We start from the raw sequence: 12,143 nt of genomic DNA on the forward strand, positions 1-12,143 counted from the left end.
GTAATATTAAAAGTGAATTAAATAGTGCGTATGACTAGGCACGGAAGGTGTTTAGGGAACGATTTCACAGCTGGTGACTCAAACCTTCCTATCTGATGAAAATTCACATTTCCCCGGGGTGGAGGAGCAGAGTCCCAGCAAGTGGGGAGGAGACAAGGGCATGGGGGGGAGGGGGTGGGAGCGTGGCTGACTGGAGAAGGTGAGAACTTGGACAAGACACCTAGGCAAGCACCTTCCTTTGACGACCACTGTGTGAAGATGGGTGTCATTCTCTGATCCTTTCTTTTCTTGGTTAGAGAATCTGGGTCAGGAAATGTGGGTTAGCCTCCCAGTTTCTCGGCAATCTTGGAGGGTAACTTGGATCTGGAGGTGTAGGTGGCCATGTGGCTCCCAAGGATCCAGGGGACTCTCTCGCTACTTATCCCCCACCCCCGCCCACGTGCAGCCCCATGGCCACCATCACCACCTGCTCTTATGGCCTCCCCTCTGGTGTCTTTTGGAGTCATTATTACACACGTGGTGTGCTTTGTAATAAATGTCAGAAAATGGAGTTTCTGATTCTCCGCAGCAGATGAATGAGGAGCTGCTCCTCCGGCAGGAGGGAGGGATTCAGTCTGAGCTTCCACATGCTCTCGTGTGTCCGTCCATGGGATGGAACTTGGCTGAAGCAGAGCCATTTGCTCTCCTGGGTTATCAGTGGGATACTAGGCACTGGACTTGGTCCTCCTCCAACGGACTGACTTGAGCTGAGCTGTGTGTCCGCCATTCTGAGGGAAGGGCAGAAACCCAAAGTTCAAGGCGGAATAGATCAGAAATCGAATGGCTGGCCCAGAACCATGGAGGACAGAATCAAAGCATGCAGCCAAAGTCAAGCTGGTGATGAGAAGGGTGCTCTGTCCACAGGAAACATTAGCCTGGAGCAGCTTTGACAAATCTCATCCAACGACTGTGGATCCAGCTGCAAGGGCTTTTGCTTTAGTAGCATCTGAAAGGCATTGACCAACTTCTTGCCTGTCTGTGGGAAAAGACCAAGTTAAACATGCATCTCAGAGCAATCTCATCTGGCCTTTAAAAGTAAATTTAGCAGTCTTCTAGTGCTTTGGGCTAAAGGATTCTCAAAGCATTTGGCATCCGTTATAATATCTGAGCTTGTGAAAACCTGGTGTTGGATCCCATTTTACAGCTGGGGGTTAATAAAGATGAGAGTTGCCTAAGGTCATTCAGCTTTGTAGCTGTAGAGCCTGGTCTGGGACCTACTATCCCAAGCTGGTTGTATTCATACCCTGTTCCATTGTATCTAGTTACAGGGAGAGCTGGAACTATTCATTACTCTTAGTTCACAGGCTGAATGATAGTCTAGCTGAGTGGTCATCTGGGTAGACATTACCTATTTTTTACTTCAACTATCCATGCAGACCAGAAGCCTACAAAAGGATATAGCCCATTTTGGCCATTCATCAATCTGCGCTGTGGCTGTAACCTTCATGTTTCTTCCCCATATATCCAAACCCCACTTTCTTTATGTCATATGACTGTGCTTTAGTATAAGGGTTCATTTCCTGCTTAGTATCACCAGGCTCTGGAGGAATCAGGGCACAAGCTTCCACCATTATTAGATAATCACCTCCATGAAATCTCAACAAATATAGGGAGCAATCAATCTGCAGTTGATTAATACAAGCAACCAGGCTCATCAAATTCAAATGTTGAAATAGACATGGTTGATTGGCTCAATATCAGTGCCATTTATAAGTACATCCTTTTGGGGATTGTCTTAGACTTGAAAATATGTTTCATTAACTAGCTGGTATTTAACACAAATTAACTGTTTGCTATGCATCCTCCATTTCATCCCTGGAAGTGAGACCTACAGTTGCCTTGGAACAGCTGTGCGCATGGAGGAGCTTTCTGGATAGTTCTCTGAGACATACCACATTCTTTCACCTTGGTCCTCAATTCTCACCTCACTTTTCTATCCCCCTAATAAGGTTTCTTCTAATTGAGGTGCAATTTTACAAGTTATTCCTTAATTTCCGTCTTTAGACTTGATTCATATTTCAGAATATTTTATTACTTGCTGATGCTACGGTGGACATGAGCACTAAGAGAAGATTGGAACTGGGAGAGAAGTTGGGGAGTAAAGGCTGCTACAGCTCTGAATGAGGCAGTTCATCTCAGAGAATCAGAACCTTCATTTCTGGAATGATAATTAAAACATTTGCTACCAACCTGCCCCATCTGTATTAGGAATGCTCAAGGGAACAGAAGTGACAGAAAGTCACAGGAAAAAGTAATTAAAACAAATATATGACAACTACAGCCTCATATGAGTGGGTTCAAGGGAATTCAGACATGGCTTGATCCAAGGATTCAAACACCATCATCAGGGCATATTTCCCCTCCATGACTCTGTATTTGTTTCCTAGGGTAGTTGTAATAAAGTACCATAATCCTCGTAGCTCAAAAAAATAGAAATCTTCACATAACAGTGTGAATATACTTAATGTCATTGAACTGTAGCCTTAAAAATAGTTCAGTGATAAATTTTGGTGATGGCTACTTTACCATAAATTTAAAAAAACAAACTCAGCCACTTCTTTCCAGCTCTAGAGCCTAGAGGTCTAAAATCCAGGGGTCAGCAGAGCCACACTGTCCGAAGTATCAGGGAAGGATCTTCCCTTGCTTCTTCATAGATTCTAGTGGTTGCTGACATTCTTTGGAATTCACTAACAAAGGCATCACTCCAACTTCTGCCTCTATTTTCACATGACCCACTCCGTGTGTGTGTGTGTGTGTGTGTGTGTGTGTGTGTGTGTGTGTGCTTCTCTTTCAGTGGATTGGGGCCCATTATAGTCCAGTATGAGCACATGTTAACTGATTACATCCCCAGCCATTGTATTTCCAAGAAAGGTTGTATTCTGAGGTTCTAGGTAGTCAAGAATCTTTTGAGTATCACCATTCAATCCAGCACCATCTCTTACCTCCATTGCGTTTTTTGGCTTTATTTTCACTTGGACTTCCTCTAGCTGGCAGTGCTATAACTTCAGGAAACCCTAGCACCCCCCGGGGGTCCCTCCCCTTTAGCATTCAGGAGTGGGTTTGGGTTTGGTTTCACCTGGGTCAGGAACTCACCCTGGACCAGTCACCGTCTGATATTGGTCAACACATTCCTGAGGCTGGGAGAGCAGGGCAAGACCACAAGCACAGTCTTTCCAGAGTTTTGTGGAGATACAGAGCAGACTCAGAGAGCAAATACCCCTACAGTGTTTCTCTCTCTGTATGTATAACTGCATATCTGGTACTAAAGAAAAGGACCTATCTCATTGAGAAATACTATTTCCACCTAGAGAATCTTGATCTTCCAATCATCAAGGCTTTGATTTGGCACTAAAGTAAGTTATTTGAAGGCTAGAATGGGAGACAGATGGATGATGGATAGATAGATAGATAGATAGATAGATAGATAGATAGATAGATAGACAGAGATAGAGCACTGTTGGGTGAGGTTTGATGCCTAAGGGTTCAATCATCTATCTATCTCCCATTGCTAGCCTTCAAGTAACTTAGTTTAGTGCAAGCCTTTGTGGTTGGAAGATCAAGATTCTCTAGGTGGAAACAGTGTATCTCAATGAGATAGGTCCTTTTCTCTAATAACAGATGTATAGTTATACTTACAGAGAGAGAAATATTGTAGGGATATTTACGCTCTGAGTCTACTCCGTATCTCCACAAAAGTCTGGAACACTTAAGGGTTCATGCACTGGAAGCTCGATCCTCAGTTTGGCAGAGTAGAGGTCTTGTGGAAACTTTAAGAGGAGAGGGATAGCAGAAGGTCCCCGGGTCACTGAGAGCTCACCAAAGAAACTCCAAAGAGATGGTAAGACCCAAACCTCTCTGTCTTCCAGTTTCAAGATATGATCTGTTTCTTCCACTATTGTGATGCATTGATGAGCCCTCACCAGAAGCTGCACCACTACTGCCCCTTTCAGATCTTGGACTTTGAACTTCCAGAACTGTGAGCTAAATAAACCCCTTTTTTTATAAGGTAGATTGCCTCAGGTATTTTGTTATAGTAATGCAAAACTAATACATATATATGGAACAGACTAGATTCAACCAGGATTTATAGCAAGACTATAACTTATAGAAAAAAATCCAACATGTTTTTATTGAGGAATTTAAGCCAAAAATTTAGAGAAAAAGACATTTAAAATGATATAAAGCAAGATGACACATGTCATTGAGTATACTTAGACCCATAGGATATTCTGAGCCTGAGCAATTTTTTAAAGGAAAACCTAAAATGGATTTCAAAATCCCTCCTTAATCCCACCCTGTCTGGCTCCATTTTCTAGCTCATCTACTCTCATTAAGGTGTCACACCAGAGTTGTCAATGAAAGTGCCACCTACAAGGGACTGGGGATTTAGCTCAGCAGCAAAGCGCTTGCCTGGCAAGCGCAAGGTCGTGAGTTCGGTTCCTGGTACCGGAGAAAAAACAAACAAACAACAAAAAAAGTGCCACCTACAAACCTGGACTTGCCAGAACAAACAGGACTGCACAGATTATTAGTTGTGTCCAATCTCTCCCTCTCCCTCTCTCTCATTTCTGATGTATAATTAGGAGAAGCACTGTTCTCCCCTTAACCCAAAGGGCAAGATCTAAAGCTGTACCAAAGCCATTCTGCTATCCAGGGAAGGTAAAATAGAATTTAATCCCTCCTAGCTATGGCACTTGGAGTGTGCCAAGCAACGTCCTCTGGCAGCTTGCACTTTGAATGGCTTTTCTCACACCTTGCTCATGCTTCAGTCTCAATGAGAAGATTTATCTAGAAGATCTGCCTGCCATCATTTCACTAATCTGCTTAGTCAGCAAATGGGCATTGCTGGCCCATCAGTTATATCCGGCAGAACTTAAGCATTCTCTTTGCGTGACCCTGCATATGCATCAGCTCACAACTGCTTTTCCACAACTCTGACAGCATGAGGGATGGTTTAAATGTAAACACCACGAACACACAGAGACACCATTCCCTGCCCCTGCCTCACCTCCTGTAGCAGGAAAGAGTGCTACGAAACAGGCTTTTTCTTGCCTCATCAGAGCTGGTCGTGGTTTTGACACGTCCGCAGCTACTTTCATTACAAGACCCTCCACAGTAACCAAGCTTGTTTTATGCACCAGTCCTCATCCCAGATGGTGTCAAGTAGTAGCGCTAAGGATACCTGGGAGCGACTGGCAGCGCAGGTAACAGAGTGATCAGCACATCCCAGTTTGCCTGGGACTCTTTCAGTTTCAAGGCTGAAAGCCTTGTGCCCTGGGAACCCCCTCAATGCTGAGCAAACTGGGAGGGTTGGTCACATAGATGATATAATATGGGCTTTAATTATATAGGACAGCTGGGGAAGAGCCTGAACAGCATAGTGACATCGCTTTAAAATTCGTAGACAATGATTCTTGACTCTATGGCCCCAGCCCAGAAAGCAGATCTCCCTGCATACACAGATGTCACTCAACATCTCAGCTTTCCAGGACATCACTGATGCTATTATTCCATATTCTCTGAGGTCCCACTGCAAGGCTACCAACATAGCAATGTCAACACATCAAGCTCTGAGCATACTCCAAAGACTGGCCAACATAGAACATTGACTGGCTGTGCTGATGTTTTCATGGAGTATCTACCTGGCTTTTTCATGCTTAGACTGTACAAAAATCCAGTTGACAAAGGAGTGCTCCTGAGTGAGTGAGGCCATGAGGCTAACACTAAAAGCAAGTCACAAAATAACTGTAGAGTACCGAGTAGGAGTCTCTGTCTAGAGTCAGCACAAGCCCACCTGCAGGGCAGAGTGTGCCATCCAGTCCTCGCAGGCCCCAACAACCATGGTCCTCAGGGCCCCCAGGGCCCACAGCATAGGTAAGGCTTCACCACCTTCTTCTTCATCACTTTATCTGTTTTGAGCCTGACTGCCCTGCCCCTGGTGTCAGCAGTGGGCACCCACATTACTGTGGTGCTGCTGCTACAGGACAAGGCACCAGGGCCCTGGCCCCTTCTCCCAGCCCACTGCTCCTTGGCCTTGGCTTTCTGGCTACATGCTGACAGCTAATCTTGGTCCCAGCAAGACTCTACCTGGGTTACAAAGGCCTCTTTGCCAACACAGAGACGCCCCCATGGTTGTCCATGCTGCTCACTGCCCGCCTGGCAAAAGTGAAATAGACTTTAAAATCAAGCTGCTCTTTCAGGAGCAAAAGGTAAAACAGAGGTCTTAAGTTTTCTGCAGTGCCCATTTCTCAATGTCGTATAGATTCACACAATTCAGTAGCTTATTTTTAAAAATATTCATTGAGAATTTAGTACATACAAGGCAATAAGGAGAAATAGGAACAGCAGAGGCTAAGATAGGCAAGCTCTTCCCTTATGGTACTTATGTGATGGAGAGGGAAAGAAAGATCATAAATAGAAAGTAAATAAATGAATATTTCAAAAAGTAGTAAGCGCTCAGAAGACATTGCCAAAGCTGGTACAATCTTTCTGAGGAGGGGGCTTCACCTTCACGGAGCTCCTCCCCCAGACTGTGCTACACTACACTGACTATGGTCAGCAGGACATGCTGTGCTTGCCTGGGGTTGCTTCAGTTCCGGTCCCATCTCTGTGCCCTTCTCCTTTGCCATCTGTGTGACCCACAGTCTTAGCGGGGGCTCTAAGAACTGAACTTCTCTTGGTAAAGTCCCTGGGCTTCGGATCAGCCAGCAAGAAGTCCTTTCCTTTCCCCCATCTATCTTGCTAACTGGTATTAGTCCTTCAAAACACAGCTCATGGGTCTCCCATGGAAAGCCTTCCCTGGTCTTCTGCAATCTATGTCCTAGCAATGAGAAGCAATAAATGCCACGTGGACATGGTCTAGTCTTACTCATTTGTTACTGAGTGCAGCCTCTGAGACATGGGTAGAACCCTATAAACATTCATTGAATGCAGGCATGAATAAATGAATGAGTCTGGAGCTTAGCAGGCCAGGCTGGATCTGATAAACCTGATCCCTTGGCTCCTTGCATAACCCAGAAGTCTGCAATGAAAGGCAAAGTAAATTTGTTTTCCCACAAATCATATCACACAGACAAAAAGTAGGAAAGATGTCTCTTGGGCTGCTCAGATTGGCTTTCCCAGCAGCCAGAAGCACAACTGTTTTAGTCAAAGCCAAACACCCCACTCCCGGTAGACTTTTTTTTTGAAGCATCTATTGATCTTTAAGAAAAGTAAAACTGAACAAAACTGCTGTTTCCTGCTTCTTGTCTCCTTCCTTGAACTCCCTCCCAGTATTTCCAACTGCCATGTGGAATTTAACTGTCTGTAAGCCTATGATGGTGACCTCTGTAGTTCACCCACTGGCTTGCTGGGGGAAAGCTAATTCACAGATACCTCTGCACAAGATTTACCTCTGACAGATGGAAACCAAAACTCCCCCATGCAGCTAGGACTCCAGTGGCCATGCTGGAATGCAAGCAGCACAGAAGGTTCATCCCGACAAGCCTTGACTCAAGGCCAAGGCCCTCAGCCTTACCCACAGACTCTCCCTGCTGAATAGAGAAGCGGGGCTCAAAGTTGAGAAATAACAGAAATGTCAGAGAGTCAACTCTGTGGTTAAATACTCTTTGTTGTGGATAGTAAGAAATCACTGCAAATCTCTGGAAATGAAAGATGGATCACAATACCCTTTCAGAAACCTCCTCTCCCTTATCTTGTTTGCTGAAATGTGACTTATCTGTTCTCTTCATGGCAAAGAAAATTGATTTTTCTGCTTAATTCCCATTCTGGTTAATAGCAAGATGGCTGTAGCATGACAATTAGAGCGCTTGATTTCCTGGACAGGCTAGGGTGAGTCAATGGCCGTAATAATCTCCATTTTCAGTGGAGCCCACAGCAGTCGTGAAGCTCAGATATGAAAGTGTATGGCCTTTCTGGGGGTGACGACCTCCCTATCAAAACATGCCTCTCACAAAAGATCCCCTTCATCCCTCTCCCAAGGACGAGAAGAGGAGGCACAAGAAGAAATGCCTGATGCAGAGCCCCAATTCCTACTTCATGGACATGAAGTGCCCAGGATGCTATAAAATCACCACGGTCTTCAGCCGTGCACAGATGGTAGTTCTGTGTGCTGCTCCACAGCCCTCTGCCAGCCGACAGGAGGAGAAGCAAGGCTCACAGGAGGATGCTCCTTCAGGAGGACGCAGCGCTAACAGTAGCCTGAATCAAGGTGAGTGGGAAGCCATCCCAATAAGCACATTTTTGATATAAAAAAAGAAAGAACGTGTATGAAAGCATGTCCTACAAACTGTTAAGAACTATACTGTACTAATACGAGAAATTTTTATGATAAGCCATGCATGTTACTAATTTTTTAGAAAGAACCATACAGAATATAATTTAATGTCCCCTTAATGTACCATAAAGCATTTTAGAAACTCTCAATGCTCCAATAGTATAATATGAACTTTGCCACTTACAGAGTCTCAGGCAGAGCCTATGCACAGAAACTTCGTAGTATTAAGGGGAGCTAAGCAGCTTGAAAATGGTAATAGGAGATCTCACCACCAGGTGGCACTATTGCTGACCTTGCTTTGTCTTCATTAAAACAGACCTGACCTTTGAGGGACTCAGGTCAAGAGCACAGGAGGAGGCCTATATGTCACGTGTTTAATTGTTTAAAGTAAAATCAATCTAAAACACTAAGTTCATAAAATATATTTCCTTGAAATCACAATTTGAAATGGAAGGTCAGTGGAGTGGTCCAAGGAGACAGGCCCAGCCTTGTACCTGCGGCCCTGCCACCCTGTGAGAGCCTCACACACCTGCTTCCTTTTTCCATCCACACCCTTGAATCCTCAGCCTTCAGCTATCCTCAGACGCCAGGCGGGAGGGTCAGCCCCTGTGTGCTCTGGAGGTTTGGGATCGTTCGTGCGGGAACTTGAAGAGTTCTGGGCACTCACAGTACAGTCTATGACATGGTTCATCTGATCTTTCTGGAAAAGGTCAGGCAGTAACTACATTGGGCTTTGTTGGGCAATAAATTTACTGTCACAACTGTTTAACTTTGCCATTGTATCATGATAACACATAAATGGATGTGGATATGTTCCAATAAAACTTTATGGATGGAAGCTGGCAGCAAGCTGGGCAGGCCATAGCTTGCAGACACCTGGTCTAGAAGCCGGGGCTAGGGCTGTGAAAAAATGTAGGACAACTAATTCATCCTGAACTCCAGATTGTTGAATTATTTTATGTTCCAAATATTACATGGGGTATCTTTACACTTAAAAACATGAGTGGTTGTTTATTCGACATTCAAATTTACTTGTACATCAAAGGATGTTTTTATTTGTTAAATCTGCCTCCCTGATGAGGTGGCGATGTTATGCAGGACCCTCACATGGGCCCTGTGGACTTCTCACCCCAGTGGGAGGGAGGAGGCCACAGTTAGAGGGAGGCCACAGCTAGAGAGACCAGAGCAGGGCCTTCAAAGCACAGGCTCTCGGTCAGGGCCACGCTTCCCCAGCTCCAAGGGCAGGACTGGATTTTGGTTTTTTGTTTTGTTTTTTTTGTTTGTTTTTTCCGGTACCGGGAGTCGAACTCATGACCTCACGCTTGCCAGGCAGGTGCTGTGCCACTGAGCTATATCCCCAGCCCCCAGGACTGCTTTTTAAATGTCAGTTTTTATATTCTCAACAAATAAACACAATGTGTGATTTTTATTTTTGCCATTGAAATGGCTGATTTTGTACAGTTAGGGCATTTATTTATTCAATAAATATTTACTTACCAAGTTCCTGCTCTGTGCTGGCCAATTAGGGTGGGGAGGGGAGCTGGACGATGGTGCTCAAACAAAAGAGAACACAGTCCCTGTCTTCATGGGGCTTATGCCGGGGAGGAGACATCGCACCAATTCCCTTATTCACATATCCATAACAATTACGAATTGGAAAGAATATGAAGCTAAAAAAATATCAGGGAAGAGGGACTGGGGATATAGCTCAGCGGCACAAGTGCCTGCCTGGCAAGCACAGGGTCCTGAGTTCAATTCCCAGTACCGAAAATAAATAAATAAAAATAAAAAAACAATATCAGGGAAGACAAATTGGGAAGCAAGGGAAGGCACACTTGAGCTTCAGCCTGAACCATGAAGGAGCTGTCGGAGGGCTGAATAAAACCTGTGGGGCAAGCATTCCAGGCAGAAGAAACCTACCGGCCATAGACCTGGAGGTGGGACCTGAGAGAGGCCAAGGTCAGCAGGAAGGAGAAAGGAGGGGGCTGGAGCCAAAGACAGCCTTGGCCAGTCCTCTCCGTACAAGCAACTTGCCAAATGGTGGAGTCTGAGGTTTCCTAATACATAGAAATGATGTTTGAGGAGATGGGAATGCTAGTTACCCCGACTGGGTCATTATACATTGTATATATGTATCAGTGTTCACAGTCGGCAGGGTGGCATGGCAGAGGAGCACGACAGAGAAGAAACAGTGATGGCAGGCAGAAGGCAGCAAAAGCAGCAAGCAGCAAGTGACAAGCAGCAACCACAGCAGCCCTCTTTCTGTCCCTTATATTCTCTCCAGGCTACCCACCCTTAGGATGGGCAGCACTCACACAGAGGGTGGAACACCCTTAATCCTAGCATCAAATCATGAATCAAACCCAGCACCACATCTTTAATCCCAGCATCACACACCCTAGATCCAGCCACCTCCAAAAAGCTCTGCCTGTAAGACTTTGGGGGACATCTAGATACAAGCCATATCACCACTACAGTAAATCAGACAGGAGAGGGGGCAGGAGAAGAGAAGGGGAGTATCAAGATGTCTGCTGGCTTCCTGGTTCTGAGAGCTGAGAAAAATAGAGACCAAGGCATAGAAGGAAGACGGACATCTCAGTTGACCTCTAAAGTTGGAGATGCTTTGGATGCTGCTGCTATGGTTTGGATCTGACGTATACCCAAAGGCCTATGTGTTAAAGGCTGAGTCCCCAGCCTGTGGCACTATTGGTAAGTTGTAGAACTTGTAAGAGGCGGGCCTTAAAGGGGAGAATTGAGGTCACTGGGGTGTGGAGCCCCAGGCCCTCTTCATCTTTTTCTCTTTCTCCACCGTCATAATGTAAGTAGTTTCTTCTACCACATCCTCCCACCATGATGCACTGCCTTATCACAGACCCAAAAGCAATGGGCTGACCAACCATGGACTGAAACTTCCAAAATTGTAAGTCAAAAAACCTTTTCTCTTTTTCAGTTGGTTATCTCAGGTATTTTGTTGCAGTAGTGGAAAGTAGGCTATCACAGCTGCCATGGACAGAGACCAAGTAAATGAGTAGGTATACCTGTCAGCAGCTCAGAAGAGAAGTGAAGGCTAGGCATGTAGGAGAAGGGTGGAGGGCAGCCTATGGAAATCATTTATCCCCAGAATAATAGCTGAGACCTTCGTGGTGAAATGAGGAAGGGATCTGAGACAGATACGGAGGTACCACAATATCAAGAAAAAACAGAGAAAAACAAGAAAGGGAAGTGCCCTGGAAACCAAAAGAAGGGAATGTTTCACAGAATTCCATTTTTATTGAATACTCAGTGCATCCTTTTCCTTGAGAACTGGTGAGGCCCTTCCCTGTTGGGTCCTTCTTTCCTCCATAGCTTTGCTACATTTATGATGATAGAAAGATGGAGCAGAAAGGGAAGAAGGAAATAACTCTCAACCTCTCTGCACACTCATTCCCATAGTATTTGCACACTTTTCCTTGAAGGGGTGAGTGAAAAGTTGAATGAGTTACTTTTGAATGAGGGAATGAAAATCTTCACCCTCCTCCCTAATTGGCTAGGAAATAGATTTTGAATCTTCCAGAGTGTGGAACAAAGAGCAGCATTTAAAAGGAAGAGACTCCTTGAGCAAATCAATGTGCATTAGCATTTCCCATCCTGAGTTGGTTGCTCTCCAGTCAGATCTTAGTCAAGCACAGGAGCCTAAGAGAGTCAGCCACATGCTAAGCTCGTCAAGATGATAGGTGCGATGTGTTGCCTTGACTACCTACAGAGAAATCAGGCGGTCCCTGTGAATCACATCAGTGACATTTCTTAGTTCCTAGTAAATAACCTTGTGTTTTGACCTGTAACGATGTGA

General features: G+C 45.0%; 1 pseudogene; it reads left to right on the forward strand.

Moving 5' to 3' along the window:
- The first annotated feature begins 7,980 nt into the window (after positions 1-7,980).
- Positions 7,981-8,231, forward strand: LOC102016996 (annotated as a pseudogene).
- The last annotated feature ends 3,912 nt before the right edge of the window (positions 8,232-12,143 follow it).

The sequence above is a fragment of the Chinchilla lanigera genome, unplaced genomic scaffold, assembly GCF_000276665.1.
Source record: "Chinchilla lanigera isolate Chin_1 unplaced genomic scaffold, ChiLan1.0 scaffold00065, whole genome shotgun sequence".
In the NCBI taxonomy this organism is placed as follows: domain Eukaryota; kingdom Metazoa; phylum Chordata; class Mammalia; order Rodentia; family Chinchillidae; genus Chinchilla; species Chinchilla lanigera.